Genomic DNA, 16,787 nt, shown 5'->3' on the forward strand with positions numbered 1-16,787 from the left:
TGAAACCCCGCGCCCGCCACCGAAACCCAAGCGGTGTGCTCTCAGAGACTGCATTCGCCAACAAAACCATCCGTTCACCGCTGATACCCAAGAGGTGTGCTCTCAGAGAACACGTTCCCCATGCAAATCCTCTGTTCCCCACTCAAACCCAAGAGGTGTGCTCTCAGAGATTATGTGGGCCTCTGAAGCCCTGTGTTTGCCTCTGATACCCAAGAGGTGTGCTCTCAGAGACTACGTTGCTCACTGAAACCCTACGTTCGCCACTCATACCCAAGAGGTGTGCTCTCAGACACTACATCCCCACCAAAACCCTCTGTTCGCCAACAAAACCTAAGAGGTGTGTTCTCAGACTCCATTCCCCACTCAAACCCTCCATTCCCCACTCAAACCCAAGAGATGTGCTCTCAGAGACTGCATTCACCACTGAAACCCTGCGTTCGCCACTGATACCCAAGAGGTGTGTTCTCAGAGACTACATTCCCACCTCAAACCCTCCGTTCCCCACTGATACCCAAGCGGTGTGCTCTCAGAGACTACGTTTGTGACTGAAAACCTACGTTTGTCACTGATACGCAACCAGTGTGCTCTCAGAGGCTCCGTTCCCCTCTCAGAGGCTCCGTTCCCCTCTCAAACCCAAGAAGTGTGCTCTCAGACACTACATCCGCCACTGAAACCCTACATCCGCCACTGAAACCCAAGAGGTGTGCTCTCAGAGACTACGTTCGCCACTGAACCCAAAGAGGTGTGCACTCAGAGACTACGCTCTCCACTGAACCCCTACGTTTGCCAGTCAGACACTAAGTTCTCCACTCAAAAATCACTTCTCCATTGAAACATTAAGTTCTCCATTCAGAGACTAAGTTGTCCACTCAGAGACTGAGTTCTCCAGTGAAACAGTAAGTTCTCCATTCACAAAGACCAGCATTCAGAAAGTAATTTTTCTATTCAGAAACTAAGACTGTCTTTCTGACAGAAAGTTCTCCACTCAGACACTAAGACCAGGACTCTGAGACTAAGTTCCCCTTTCAGAGACTAAGACCAGCAAAGTAACTTCACCTTTCAGAGACTAAGTTCACAATGCTGAGAATAAACCAGCACTCAAAGACTATGTTCACCATTCTGAGACTAATACTGGTACTCTAAGACTAAGTTCACCTTTTGAGACTAAATTCTCCATTCTAAGACTAAGACCGGCCTTCTGAGACTAAGACCGCACTCTAATACCAACACCAAAGTTCTCATACTGACACCAGCTTTCTAATACTAATAGCAACACTCTAAAACCCACACTATCATTCTACAACCAATCCCATTAACATTGGCCTTGCATTTAGTTCAGAAATTACTACCATTCTATATTTCAGTTATATACAATTACATACATAAATGACATTTGGCACAATGGACAATTCATCCTCATAAATCCAGCAACTCTTTACGACTCACATGAGACTCTGTACACCTCCTGTGCTTTGTCACGTATGGATAGACACACATCAATTTTCCAGCATCAAAACCATCTTCCATTTTGCACCAACCGCTATTGGTCTTCTGACAGCAAAATTCCATGGGCTTCTTATAGCCATCCAAAAATGGAGGGAGCTCCTCTCCATGGTATGATCTCTCAAGAGACTAAACCTGCACACAGAAATAAACTTCAAACCAGATCATAACAATATCAACTCTAAACATCCCCACCTCAGTTGACATTTTTCTGTGTCTGCAAAGCTAATGATTTCCAGCCAAAACACAACACAAACTGCAGCAAAGTATACTGTCCTACCATATTACACATACACATAATAAAGTGCCTGAAAGACTGCCACACCAACACTCAATTTCTTCCCTAATGCTTAACAGCCCCAACCTGACTTCAGAACTCCTCAGGAACTATGTTCCTGAGAACACCGAAAATGCCCTGCCTGAGAAAGCCCCATCCCTGCATTGCCCTCCAGCTCCCTGCCACCTCCCACAGCTACATGCCATGGTCACAACACTTCCTAAGCAAACACATATACACACACATGCAAAGAGAACACTATAGACTCTGTGACACCAAAAAGACATGAACTCTCTTGTGGAAGACTGCTTCCAAGATGGAATGCTCAATCTGTCTCGATCACCAGTGAGTCGATGAGACAGAGAGGACAAGGCTCCCACAGAGCCCCAGAACGAAGTTTGACGTGACCATGCGATCCATGCGATTCCCACACCGACCGCCGAAACTGCTGTGACGATCTGGCTGTAAGCCCGACTCTGAGACTGTAATTGCTGCAATGAAACACCCTCCCTTTCCCTCTCCCCCGTGCTACATTTCAAACCCCTTCCTGCCATCCTGACCTCATCTCCTGCCCTCCGGCTCCAAAAAGGAGTCCATAGTGCCATGGGTCTCAAGCCAGCCTCATGGCTCGGAGCTCCCATGTCACGGTCCCAGGATGTTGCCTCGGTTGCAGAGTTCTCCTTCATCACCTGCAGCAAACAAAGAAATGGAAATACGTCGCGCTGACCATCATCACCACTGCCCCAGCCGTCGATGCCAGCCTCTTCCTGGAGGACCCTCTGCCTGCTCTGAAGCCACCTTACATTTTATTCGCCGGCTCCGAAGCAATCGCGGAATACGAAGCCAGGCCTCTCCTCCCCTTCGGGACCTAGGAGTACGACAGATACAAATAACCATGGTACTGCACAAAGTAACTGACCCTGCAATCTTTCCCATTACTTCCCTGACTCACCTCAAGCTCTCATCTGACTCCAAAATTTATTCAGGACCTGCAATACTAAACACAAATGCTGAACACCCATCTGATGTTATTCTCTACTCTTAATCACCACCCATGCTCACAACCTTCTTACCTTCTCACAGCCCTCCGTAATGTGCTGCTTCACCGCTCCTGACTCGGCTGCTGCGCCTATGAAAAACAGAAAAGGGTGCACGCTTAGAATCCTCCGAGCCGAGGCCTCACCTCTGGGAGTCCCGTCTCGCTATCCTGCTGCTTTACTGCTCTGCGAAACAGTGTTCGCCCCGTCCGAAAAAGTTTCCGAAAGGTGCTCCGGGGCTCCCCTCCCTGCAAGACCTGAGAGAGTAGAGACAAGTGACCGTCGCTCTGGTGAGAAGTGACTGACCCTGGGGTCGTTCTCTTTACCTCCCCGACTCCCTGCAAGTACTCATCCGACTCCAAAGGCGACTGCACAGCAGCTGCGAGAAAGACCGTGAACCCTGCCACTGTATTGGGCTACGCTGTCAGTCACCGGGCCGGTACAAAACTCTTAGCTTCGTACATCCCCTCTAATTGTGTGGCTTCACCTCTCCCGATTCAGATGTGAAACCTGAAAAATGAATAGAAATGGATGCATGCCAATACGGTGCTCAAAATGTCAGCCTTCCCTGTGCTAAGCCCTCCCGCCGCTGAGTTACATCGCCCTTTGATGTTTCTGCCTGCTGTCCTGCCTGCAAATCACCAGGAAAAAGCAAATAAAAAAATGCCTTCCAATACTAAAAACTATTTTGCATTGAGCTGCTGCTTCAGCCAGTTAATGGCCTCTCACTTTAACTGTCAAGAGGGCTGGACAGAGTCAGCTCTGGGAAAATATACATTGAAAGAACAGAGCTGTAAAAATAACCTGGAGCTATGCCCTGAGAGACGACTGAACTCAAGACTCTGAGGCACAACCCCCAGCTCTGCTTTAGCTTTAAAAAGTGACAAAAGCCCAAACTGAATAATAACCTGCTCCCTTTACCTGCCCAAAGAAACCGCCTCTTTAACAGCCTCTCTCCCCCACCAACCGTACAACTCTTTCCTGCCTCTCTCCAGGCCCGCTCTTTTAACTCATCTTTCACGAGGGCAGAGGTCCAAAGCCGCGCTTGAGACAAACCCCTTTTTGGCTCACCGGTACGTTCCTTCTCTAGCTGCATACCTTTTCTTCATCTGCAAAAGAGAATGGGAATGATACACAGTTAATCGGGACATTGAGCAAAGATTACCTTTGCCACGACTCCTCCCCCTGAGAACAGCTGCGGGATTCTTCTTGCCTCGCCACCACCACTTACAAATATAGCACCTAAGAAAACTCTACACAACAATACTTACTAATGCCTACACCAGTAAGCCTTAACATGACCTGAAGTTCTTCACTGAGACAACACCATTTCAAACCCACCCCCAAAAAACACACCTGAAACAAACCACAAAGCTCTAAGGCCAGAAAACCTGAGCTAACACCAGAGAACTTCCCCTGATGAGAACTGAACCCCAAATGAGCTCCCTGAGCAAAGGCTGTGCCTCATATACCACAAGCCTCACCCACAGCTCCTCCCTCAATGGGCTGGGGCAGGCGAGTGGCAAACCACCACCTGGGATAAAAGCACCCTGATAAGCCACAGCTGGGTCTTTGTATTACCTGGTTCTGGTTCTGTGGTTGCTCCCTGGTTGTACCAAAGCTGATCCCTGGCTGTTTGGTGAGTGCTCTGCCTGTTCCATAACTTCTTGCTGTTTTCTCTGTGGGTGCTCCTTGGCTTTAATTTTCTGTTGCTCTTTCTCTGGCTCAGATGGGTGAGACTTGGAGATTCAGACTTTGGGGCTGAGGCTCAGGGACTGAAATTCAGGGGCTGAGACTGGGGCTGAGAATCTAGGACTCAGATTCTGTGGTTAAGGCTATGGCTGAGACTGTGGCTGAAACTCTGTGGGTGAGATTATGACAGAGACTCTGGGCCTCAGATTTTGGAGCTGATACTCTCAGACTCAGACTCTGTGGCTGAGACTGTTGCTGACACTCTATGGCTAAGGCTATGCAATTCAGACTCTGGGGCTGAGACTATGGAGAAGACTGGAATTCAGACTGTGGCTGAGACTCTTTACCTAAGACTCTGGGATTCAGGCTTTGGGGCTGAGACTGTAACCGAGACTGTGGCTAAAACTATAAAATTCAGACTTTGGGGATGAGCCTGTAGCTGAGATTCTGTGGCTAAGACTCTGGGATACAGAATTAGGGGAATGGACTGCAGCTCAGACTGTGGCTAAGATTCCAGGGCTCGTACTCTGAGATGAGACTGTGACTGATACGCTGCAGCTGAGACTCTTATGCTAAGACTGTTCCTTAGACAATTGCTAAGACTCTCAGATTCAGACTTTAGGGATGACACTGGCTGAGACTCTGACCCATAATCCGTAACACTAACCCTAACCCTAAGCCTAACCCCTAGCCTAAACCCTAACCCCAAATCTAACCTCTAACCTAACCCCTAGCCTAAACCCTAACCCCTAACCTAACCCTAACCCCTAACCTAACCCTAACCCCTAACCTAACCCTAACCCCTAACCTAACCCTAACCCCTAACCTAACCCTAACCCCTAACCTAACCCTAACCCCTAACCTAGCCCTAACCCCTAACCTAGCCCTAACCATAGCAATAACTCTGACCCTAACACCTAAACCTAACCCTAGCCCTAGTCCTAACCCTAAACCTAACGACTAACCCTAATAATGAACCTAACCCTAACAGCAAACCTCACAGTAACCCTAACACAAACCCAAAACCTAACCCAAACCCTCATCCTAATGCTAACCGTAACCCTCACCCTACCCCGAACCATAACCCACACACAAAACCTCACCTTAACCCTCACACTCACCTTAACCCTAACCCTACCCTTATCACTGCCCACTTTGGATTAGCCACGCTCATGAATGTGATTCTGCAACCTGGGGTCAACCCTAACCTCTACCCTAACACTAACCATAACTCTAACACCAACCATAACCATAACCCTAACCTTCAACCCTAACACTAACCCTAAGCGTAACCCTAAACCTAACCCTAATCACTAACCCTAATCCTAATCCCTAACTGTAATCCTAACCACTAACCCTAACCCTAATGCCTAACCCTAGCGATAAGCTGAACCCGTAACACTAAGCCTGAGTCTAACCCTAACTCTGGCCACATAGAGTTAGCCAGAACCACGAGTGTGACTCCACCACCCGATCTCAACCCTAACCCTAACCCCTAACCATAACCCTAACACTAGCCCTAACCTTAACAGTAACCCCAAACCCTAACAATAACTGTAACCCTAATTCTAAGCCCTATCGCTATCCCTAACCCAACATGGGTTTATAGATGTAATGGATGTAAGGGAGCCCTATCTCTAACCCTAACCTAACACGGGTTAATAGATATAATAGATGTAAGGCAGCCCTAACCTGAACCTTAACCCTAACACAACGTGTTAATAGATGTATTAGATGTAAGGCACCCCTAACCCTTACCCTACTGGCTGATACTCTGAAGCTCAGACTTTGGTGCCGAGATAGTTGCTGAGACTCTACGGCTTAGACTCTGGGCTTCAGGCTTTGGAGATGAGACTGTGGCTGAGGCTCTGAACCCTAACCCATTCTCTATTCACACTGCTGCTGGACAGCAGGCACTGGAGATGTTGGATTCAAATAGACTTCTAGGTGGGAAAGTGAGGTGCGACAGAAATGCAAGTGGCACCGTTGTAAAGCTCACTGAGTGCTGAAAACGCCCAGCACCAGCTTTCCATCCTGGATATTCTGCTGTGGGAGCAGAGGGCAAACTTTTGTGCTCTACTCACTCTCCTGCCGGACACACAAGAGCGGGCATTGGAGATGTTGGATTCAAATTGACTTTGAGGTAGGAAAGTGAGGAGCGACAGCATGTGTGTGTCACCCTTGCAAAGCTCACTATGTGCTGAAGATGCCCAGCCAGATCTTTCAGTCCTGGCTCTTCGGCTGTTGAAGCAGAGTTCAAACATTCGTGCTGTACTCTGCTGTGCTCAGCCGAGAGCAGGCACTGGAGGTGTTGGATTCAAATGACTTTGAGGTGGAAATTGAGGAGCGACAGCAATGTGTGTGTCACCCTTGCAAAGCTCACTGTGTGCTGCAGATGCCCAGCCTGATCTTTCAAACCTCACTCTTTGACTGTGGGAGCGGAGTTCAGACGTTCGTGCTCTACTGTGCTGTGCTCAGCCGAGAGCAAGCACCGGAGAAGTTGGATTCAAATGGACTTTGAGGTAGGAAAGTGAGGAGCGACAGCAATGTGTGTGTGTCACAGTTGCAAAGCTCACTGTGTGCTGAAGATGCCCAGCCAGATCTTTCACTCCTAGCTCTTCGGCTGTGGGAGCAGAGTTAAACGTTCATGCTCTACTGTGCCACTGTGCTCACCCAAGAACAGGCACCAGAGATGTTGGATTCAAATGCACTTCGAAGTAGGAAAGTGAGGAGCGACAGCAATGTGTGTGTCACAGTTGCAAAGCTCACTGTGTGCTGAAGATGCCCAGCAGAAGCTTTGTGGCCTGGCTCTTCAACTGTGTTGGCAGAGACCAAACATTCGTTCTATACTCACTCTGCTGCTGCTCAAACGAGAGCAGTCACCTCAGAGATTCAATTAAAATGGACATTGCTCTAGGAAAGTGAGCAACAGCAATGTGTGTGTCACAGTTGCAAAGCTCACTGTGTGCTGAAGCAGAAGCAGTGGCCCCAACAGAAGCTTTTTGGAGTGGATCTTCAACTGTGGTAGCAGAGTCCAAACGTTACTGCTCTACTCACTCTGCTGCTGCTCAAACGAGAGCAGTCACTGGAGAGTTTCAGTTAAAAAGGACTTTGCTCTAGGAAAGTGAGGAGCAACATCAGTGTGTGTGTGTGTGTGTGTGTGTGTGTGTGTGTGTGTGTGTCACAGTTGCAAAGCTCACTGTGTGCTGAATATGATCAGCAGGAGCTTTCCCTCCAGGGACTTCTGCTGTTTTAGCAGAGTCCAAACTTCACTGCTGTACTCACTCTGTTGCTGCTCACAGAGAGCAGGCACCTTAGATGTTCGATTCAGTTTTACATTGAGGTAGGAAAGTGAGGAGCGACAGCAATGTGTGTGTCACAGTTGCAAAGCTCACTGTGTGCTGAGGATGCCCAGAAGAAGCTTTCTCTCCTGGCTCTTCTGCTCTGTCTGCACAGTCCAAACATTACTGCACTTCTCACTCTGCTGCCGCTCCTCAGCATAGAGCGGGCACAGGAGAAGTTTTATTGAAATGGAGTTTTAGGAGATAAAAGCGTTTAGCAATAGCAATGTGTGTGTCACAGTTGCAAATCTGACCGTGTGCTGAAGATGCCCAGCAGAAGCTTTCTGGCCTGGCTCTTTGACTGTGGTAGTGGAGTCCAAATTCACTGTTTTGCTCACTCTGCTGCTGCTCCGCAGTGCGTTTGCACCGGAGAGGTTGCATTCAAATGCAGTTTTAGGAGATAAAGTGAGGAGTGACAGCAATGTGTGTGTCACAGTTGCAAATCTGACTGTGTCCTGAAGAAGAAGCAGAAGCTGTGTGCCCAGCAGAAGCTTTCTGACCTGCCTCTTCAACTGTGGTAGCAGAGTCCAAACGTTCGTGCTATACTCACTCTGCTGCTGCTCAAATGAGAGCAGTCACTGGAGAGTGTCAGTTAAAAAGGACTTTGCTGTAGGAAAGTGAGGAGCATCAGCAATGTGTGTGTCACAGTTGCAAAGCTCACTGTGTGCTGGATAGGATCAGCAGGAGCTTTCCCTCCAGGGTCTTCTGCTGTTTTAGCAGAGTCCAAACTTCACTGCTCTACTCACTCTGCTGCTGCTCAGAGCGAGCGGGCACAGGAGATCTTGGATTCAGTTTTACTTTGAGGTAGGAAAGTGAGAAGCGACAGCAATGTGTGTGTCACCCTTGCAAAGCTCACTGTGTGCTGAAGATGCCCAGAAGCAGCTTTCCCTCCTGTCTCTTCTGCTCTGTTTGCACAGTCCAAATGTTACTGCTCTTCTCACTCTGCTACTGTTCAGCAGAGAGCGGGCACCAGAGTGGTTTTATTGAAATTGAGTTTTAGGAGATAAAGCAATTAGCGATAGCAATGTGCGTGTCAGAGTTGGAAAGCTCACTGCGTGCTGAAGATTCCCAGAAGGAGCTTTCCCTCCTGGCTCTTCAGCTCTGTTTGCAGAGTTCAAACTTGACTGCTCTACTCACACTGCTGCTGCTCACAGAGAGCGGGCACAGGAGATGTTGGATTCAGCTTCACTTTGGGGTAGGAAAGTGAGGAGCGACGGCTATGTGTGTGTCACAGTTGCAAAGCTCGCTGTGTGCTAAAGAAGCCCAGGAGGAGCTTTTTAATCAAGCTCTCCGGCTCTGTCTGCAGAGTCCAAACGTTACTGCCCTACTCACTCTGCTGCTACTCAGCAGATATCGGGCACCTGAGAAGTTGGATTGAAATGGACTTCTAGGAGATAAAGTGACTAGCGATAGCAATATGTGTATGACAGTTGCAAATCTGACTGTGTGCTGAAGATGCCCAGCAGAAGCTTTCTGGCCTGGCTCTTCCACTGTGGTAGCAGAGTTCAAATGTTTCTGCTATACTCACTTTCCTGCTGGTCAAACAAGAGCAGGCACCGGTGAGGTTAGATTAAAATGGACTTTGCTGTAGGAAAGTGAGGAGCGACAGCAATGTGTGTGTCACAGTTGCAAAGCTCACTGTGTGCTGAAGATGCCCGAAGAAGCTATCCCTCCTGGCTCTTCTGCTCTGTTTGCAGAGTCCTAACGTTACCTTTCTTCTCACTCTGCTGCTGCTCAGCAGAGAGCAATCATGTCCTCGGTTTACCAGTAGCCGTTTTTCTCCTTCTTAGTAGCTGGTGCAAGCTCTGTGTTTTGACTTCCATCCTGGGAAGAGAGCTGATAACACCGATTGTTTTTAATTTTTGCTAAGTAATGTTTATTCTGGCCAAGGACTTTGTGAGCCTCATGCTCTGCCGGGCACAATGGGAGGCCGGGAGGAAGCAGAGACAGGACACCTGACCTAAGCTAGCCAAAGAGGTATTCCATACCACAGCACATCATGCCCAGGATGTAACGGAGAGTTACCCAGAAGGGTTAGGGACTGCAGGGTTGGATGAGGTATCATAGGTGCTCAACTGGGGGGAGTGGGGCGAGTTATTGGTCGGCTGGCGTTGAGGTGTTGTATTTTTCCCCTTGTTATTTCCTTTATCATTATTATTATTGGCGGTAGTAGCAGTGATTTCTGTTATACCTTAGTTACTGAACTGTTCTTATCTCAACCCATGGGAATTGCATTCTTTTCGATTCCCCTCTCCGTCCCTCCAGGAGCAGGGGGAGGGCAAGACAGGGGGGAGTGAGTGGACGAGCTGTGTGGTTTATGGCTGACTTTGTTTAAACCACGACAGTTCTTTTTTGGCGCCCAACATGGGGCACAAAGGGTTGAGATAACGACAGAGATGATTGGATTAATAGTCATCACAATGCTGATTTATTGGCTCTCAAAGTTGTTCCTCTTGATCTCACAGTTTCACAATGTAGTACATTACTTGGAGCCGGTATTTGCTGTGATAGTGCTTATCAAGTGTGGGGCTTGGGCTAAGGTTCTTGCTTCACTGTGCTTTATGGCAATGACTTGCAATATGGGCGTGCTCCGGCGGCAGGATGGGACGGACGTGGCCGTGGACTTGTCCCTGGCCGCCCCGCTGCTCTTCACCGCCCTGGCCCTTGTCCTCGCCTCCGTCTTCGTGAGGCTGCGGGGAGCCGAGGGGGAGCGGCCCCGGGGACCAGGCGGCGGCGGGAGCGGGGCCGGAGGCCGGGAACGAGGCGGCTGCCGAGCGGCGGGGGGAGGCGGCGGAGGAGCCGAGCCCCGCGGCCGAGCCCAGCCCCGCGGCGGCCGAGAGCGTCCCCCGGCAGCCGCCCGCCGAGCCCCAGGAGGATGCAGGAGTCCCCGCAGCATTTCCCAGCAGGGCAGAGGGGGAAGAGCTGCGCCCAGGGAAAGAGAAGCTGGCGGTGGGAGAGCCGGCAGGCACGGCAGCTGCACCAGCCCCAGGGACAAGCACAGCAGCGTCATTTGAGGGTTCTGACGGGTTTGAATGGCCTTTGGGTACCCTTGGGACCTGCCTGCTGGTTGTGATGGCGATCAGCATGTTGGCACACACACACAGTGTGTTCTACCCACGACCATTTTGTCTGATCTCAAAAGTTAAGCAGAGTCAGGTTTGCTTCCATCCTGGGAAGAGAGCTGATAACACCGATTATTTTTAATTGTTGCTAAGTAATGTTTATTCTGGCCAAGGACTTTGTGAGTCTCAGGCTCTGCCAGGGACAAGGGGATGCCAGGAGGAAGCAGAGACAGGACACCTGATACAAACTAGCCAAAGGGGTATTCCATACCACAGCACGTCATGCCCAGGGAGGTAACTGGGAGTTACCCAGAAGGGCACAGGCTCTCTTCAGGGGGATCAAACTCATTCAGTGGTGGTATTGTATTCTCTTCTCTTGTTATTTTCTCTCATCATTATTATCATTGGTGGTAGCAGTAGTGATCTGTGTTATACCTTAGTTACTGGGCTGTTCTTATCTCAACCCGTGGGAGTTAAATTCTCTCAATTCTCTTCCCCATCCCTCTGGGAGCTGGGGGGGAGGGGGGTGGGGGTGGGAAGGAAAGAAAGAGGGAGAAAAGGTTGGGGGGGGAGTGAGTGGATGAGCTGTGTGGCTCGGTTTAAACCACAACACGCTTGGTACTTAAGGAACAGAGAGGGAGACAGCCAGTGCCCCCTTTTTTGTTCCAGTAGCGCAGATACAGGATGTGATGCCAGGACAGTCATCAGTCATAGTAAATTTTTGAGCTTCCTGGATATTTAGGACTACGGCTGCTACTGCCCGTAAGCATCCAGGCCATCCTCCGCTTACTTCATCTAGTTGCTTTGAGAAGTAAGCTAGAGTCCTTTTATAGGGTCCTATATTTTGAGCTAGGACCCGGAGGGCTATGCCTTGTCTCTCATGTGAAAATAACCAAAAGGGTTTGGTGACGTGTGCCAGTCTGAGGGCTGGGGTCCTCATTAATTCCTTCTTTAATTCATTAAATGCTTGTTTCGCTTCCCCAGTCCACTGTAATTCCCTCGTTTCTGTTTGCAGCAATTGGTATAGGGGTTTTACTAATACACCATAATTCTAGATCCAGAGTCAACACTAACGTGAGAAATGTCCAAAGTTCCTTAGGTGTCTTGGGCTGAGGGGTTTGGCAGATTGTTTCTTTGCATTCTTGTCCTAATTTCCGCTGCCCCCCTGAGACCTCAGACCCCAGGTAGGTGACTTCTTGCTTCATTATTTGTGCCTTCTGCTAAGATACCTTATATCCTTTAAGTCCCAGAAAATTTAATAGGCTTACTGTCCATTCCTCACAGCTGTTTAAGGTTTCGGTGGCTATCAACAGGTCATCCACATATTGGAGCAAAAGTCTTTCCCCATGGGGTGCCATCCAGTTCTCAAGATCTTTTGCCAGTTAGTTTCCAAATAATGTTGGGCTATTTTTGAAGCCTTGGGGTAACACGGTCCAGGTGAGTTGGGATTTCCGACCTGACTCTGGATTTTGCCATTCAAAAGCAAACAATTTTTGGCTCTCTGGCTCCAAGGGCAGGCAGAAGAAGGTATCTTTCAAGTCTAAAACAGGAAACCAAACAAGAGTCTCTCTTAGTTTTGTTACCAAAGTATAAGGGTTGGCCACTACAGGATGAAGGTCTTCTGTTATTTTATCGATGGCTCTTAGGTCTTGTACTAATCGATAACTTTTTTCCATCCAGTTTCCGTATTGGCAAAATAGGGGTTATATTCAGATTCACATTCTACTAAAAGGCCAAATTTGAGAAAGGAGTCTATTACAGGTTTAATTTCTTTCCTGTCTTCTAGTTTGAGGGGGTATTGTTTGATTCTCACTGGTTGTGCCCCAGGCTTCAGCCTTACTTGGATCGGTTTGGCATGCTTTGCCTTACCCAGTATTCTGTTGGCCCGCACTCCTGGATAGACTTGATCCAGGATGTCCGAGGGGACCTGCTTTGTTACCTGTGGCTGGATTAGAGCTAAACTTAGTATTTCTATTAATTGATCATCTCTAACTTTAATTTGTATTTCACCATTTTTAAACTTGATCTCTGCTTCCAATTTTTCTAATAGATCCCTTCCTAATAATGATTTTGGGGCATTTGGCATATATAAAAACGTATGCGTTCCTATCATTTTACCCATTTTATATCGGAGAGGTTGCATCTATGGTACCTCCTGTCACTGGCCTGTCACCCCAATCCTATTTAAAGATTCATTATCAATCAAAGCTAATTGTTGATTTAACACAGAAGACGCAGCTCCAGTGTCTATTAGAAATGCTTCGTGTCTTCTTTCCCCAGCTTCATTATAACCAGGGGGTTGGCTGGGGTTCGACCCTCTGGTCCCCCCTATTGTAATTCAGCAAGGTGTGGGAGGTGTCCCTCCTCCCTTCTCAGTTTGGGACACTGCCTTTTCCAGTGCCCTTCCTTTTTACAAAAAACACACTGAATAGGCCCTACCCTATTATGAGAGGCTCTTATTCTATGACTCCAAAAGCAATCTTTCCATGTACCTTGAGTTTTTCCATTTCCCTGATAGTTTCTTTTCCCTAAGGCTGCAGTGGTCACATGAGTAATTGTTTGACTTAGTTTTTTTCCTTTCATTACTGTCTTGGTTGCGGTACACGCTCCATGCTTCCTCAATAAGCTTTTCAATATCTCTCTGATCCCCTGCTCTAAGTTTTTGTAGTTTCTTTCTAATATCATCTGAGGATTGTCCTAGAAAGAGGGATATCAGCTGCTGCCTTCCCTGGTCTCCAGAGGGGTCCACAGTAGTACATTTTCGCATTGCCTCCCATAACCTATCCAAAATTCTGTAGGAGTTTCACCTGTGGGTTTTTTGACAGCATATAAAGCTCCCCAATTCACAAACTTAGGAATTGCTTGCTCCAATCTGAATGCAATCCATGTTTGATATCTTTTGAGAAGTTGATAATGGTTTGGGTTATTATAATCCCATTGTGGTTTAGCTGTAGGGACATAATCATCTGCATTTCCCTGCAGTGTTTGTGCAGCGATTAATGCCTGAACATGGGTTCTGGCGGCTCTAAGTCCTAGCTCTTTTACAGTGTCTCTGAGTGCACTCATGTCATAGATGTTGGGGATGGTGTCCTCATTGTCTGCCAGGACTGCCACTGCTGCTGGCTGCTTGGGGGCAGCCACCCTCCACGAAGTTCTCAGACAAGTCAAAAAGCACACTGAGCAAAGCACTCATATCATAGATGCTGGGGACAGTGTCCTCATTGTTCTCCACTACCACCCTTGGCTGCCTGGGGCAGCCACCCTTCACCATGGACTTGAACAGGTCAGGGAGAGCATAGAGCAAGGCAGATAAACCATAGACAGCAGGGACAGTGTTCTCATTGTCTGCATGCCCTGCTACTGCTGCTGGCTCCTTGTGGCAGCTGCCTTCCACCACGTTCTCAGACACATCAGGAGAGCACTGAGCAAGGCACTCATATTATGGGTGTTGGGGATGCTGTTCTGACTGTTCTTCAGCCCTGCCACAGCTGCTGGCTCCTTGCAGCAGCCACCCTCCACCATGTTCTCAGTCAGGTCAGGGAGAGCACTGAGCAAGGCAGACAAATCCTAGACAGCAGGGATGGTGTACTTATTGTCCGCCAGCCCTGCCACCGCTGCTGGCTCCTTGCGGCAGTTGCCCTGCACGGCGTTCTCAGTCAAGTCAGGGAGAGCACTGAGCAAGGCAAACAAATCACAGACCCCACTGACAGTGTTCTCATTGTCTGCATGCCCTGCCACTGCTGCTGGCTCCTTGCGGCAGCTGCCTTCCACCACATTCTCAGACACATCAGGGAGCACACTGAGCAAGGCACTCATATCATGGGTGTTGTGGATGGTGTCACTGTTCTGCAGCCCTGCCATCACTGCTGGCTCCTTGGAGCAGCTGCCTTCCACCACGTTCTCAGACACATCTGGGAGAGCACTGAGCAAGACACTCACATCATGGGTGGTGGGGGTGGTGTCCTCATTGTTCCCCAGCCCTGTCACTGCTGCTGGCTCCTTGGAGCAGCCGCCCTTCACCACGTTCTCAGGCACATCAGGGAGAGCACTGAGCAAGGCATTCATATCATGAGTGTTGGGGATGCTGTTCCGATTGTTCCCTAGCCCTGCCATGCTGCTGGCTCCCTGTGGCAGCTGCCCTCCAGAGCATTCTCAGTCAGTTCAGGGAGCGCATTGAGTAAGTGTCCTGGGTTCAGCAGTAGCAGTCATTTTTCTCCTTCTTGGTAGCTGGTGCAGTGCTGTGATTTGACTTTTGGCCTGGGAACAGCACTGATAACATGGATGTTTTTAGTTACCACTCAAATGTTTTAGTCTGGCCAAGGACTTTCTGAGTCTCATGCTCTGCCAGGGAGGAGGGAAAGCCTGGAGGAAGCAGAGACGGGACACCTGACCCAAATTAGCCAAAGAGGTATTCCATACCACAGCATGTCATGCCTGGGATGTAACTGAGAGTTACCCGGAAGGGCTAGGACTGCAGGGTTGGACGAGGTATCGGTCGGTGCTCAGTCAGGTGGGGTTGGGCGAGTTATCGGTCGGTTGGTGCTGAGGTGTTGTATTCTCTTCCCTTGTTATTTCCTTTATCATTATTATTATTGGTGGTAGCAGTCGTGGTTTGTGTTATACCTTAGTTACTGTACTGTTCTTGTCTCAACCAATAGGAGTTGCATTCTTTTCAATTCTCCTCTCCAAGTGTTTAAACCACGACAGTAAGTCAGTCAAATCATAGGTATCAGGGACATTGTCCTTGCTGTTCTCCAGCGCAGCTGCTGTTGCTGGCTTCTTGGGGAGCTGCTGGACCTGGGCAGGCTCAGCAGAGACTGGCAGCCCCAGGACAGAGGGCAGCACACAGGCACGCGCAGGAGGCGGCGTGGCCGGATCGGTGAAGCTCACGCTGGGCACCTCCAATGCCATGGGCAGCTGGAGAGGGAGCTGCTCTGTTGGGAGAACCAGAGAGGTGCTGGGGTGAGAGCTTGGCAGGCAGAGGTGGCTGGGGGTTACCTAGAGAGCAGGAGCAGCAGGAGGAGCGGGAGCTGCTGCTCTACCTGCCATGGTGGGGTCAGTATCGGTTGGGCGGGGGCCAACTGCACCCCCCCCACCCCGGGTTCCGCCCCAGTTCCACCAGTCCTGGCTGCTTCAGCAGCTCGCGGGGCTTTGCTTTTTCAGACACAGCAGCTGCCCCTCGCAATGCTTTCCTGCCCTGCTGGTGATCTCCTGTCCTAAACGAGGGTTTCCCATGCCCACAAGGGTTTCCCATCCCAGTTGTGGTTTTTGCGGAGGTGAATTTCATGTCCAAGGGGAAGGGATGGGGCCTGCACCACTGGCGCTGGGATGCTGATGTGCGCATTTCCCAGTCTTCCCCAGTCGTGGAACTGAGAACGGGGCTTGTGGCATTTTCAGGTTGTTTTTCCTCCCCCCTCTCAGGAGACTGATCCCCCTGAGGATCTTTGCTGCCTCTTTGTCACCCTGTCACTGGCGTTTGGGACCCTGGTTGGTGGGACCCACAAGGCATGTTATGAAAATTCTCTTCCCCCTAGCTACTAGATCAACCAGTCTTTGAAGTATTAATAAATAGGTCTTCTAATTATGCATGTGTCTATATATACTTATATGTACACTGTAATGTGATGAGGTAGTGGATTTTTGCTGGAAGCTTCAGCCCAGCCCTGGAACTAGGACTTTTCTTTAGGGTACCTTAGAGCTGTCTGTGAAGGAGAAGGGGTATTGCAGCACAACAGAAATAATGGCAGAATCCCAGCCCCTGCAGCATGTCTTTGAAACCCTCTCACTGTCCCGCACACCATTAATCAGTGTATCTTGCAGGACTGGTCCAGAGACATTTTCGTCAATAGACTGCAGCAGAAGTAGCATGAGAGCC

At 49.3% G+C, this 16,787-nt stretch overlaps 1 long non-coding RNA gene across 7 annotated transcripts; it reads right to left on the reverse strand.

Annotated features, from left to right (window-relative positions):
• Window positions 1-376: 376 nt before the first annotated feature.
• Window positions 377-4,246, reverse strand: LOC136024184 (uncharacterized). 7 transcript variants are annotated; one of them, XR_010616774.1, is made up of 8 exons: window positions 4,174-4,246; window positions 3,889-3,926; window positions 3,144-3,327; window positions 2,854-2,909; window positions 2,733-2,777; window positions 2,584-2,648; window positions 2,341-2,469; window positions 377-1,638 (listed from the first exon to the last, which is right to left on the reverse strand). It is a non-coding gene; the product is annotated as an uncharacterized LOC136024184 (long non-coding RNA). The 7 variants fall into 7 exon arrangements; XR_010616778.1 differs by having other exon boundaries at window positions 2,733-2,769; window positions 4,089-4,238; XR_010616773.1 differs by having other exon boundaries at window positions 4,089-4,238.
• Window positions 4,247-16,787: the final 12,541 nt, after the last annotated feature.

Source organism: Lathamus discolor, chromosome 20, assembly GCF_037157495.1.
Source record: "Lathamus discolor isolate bLatDis1 chromosome 20, bLatDis1.hap1, whole genome shotgun sequence".
NCBI lineage: Eukaryota > Metazoa > Chordata > Aves > Psittaciformes > Psittacidae > Lathamus > Lathamus discolor.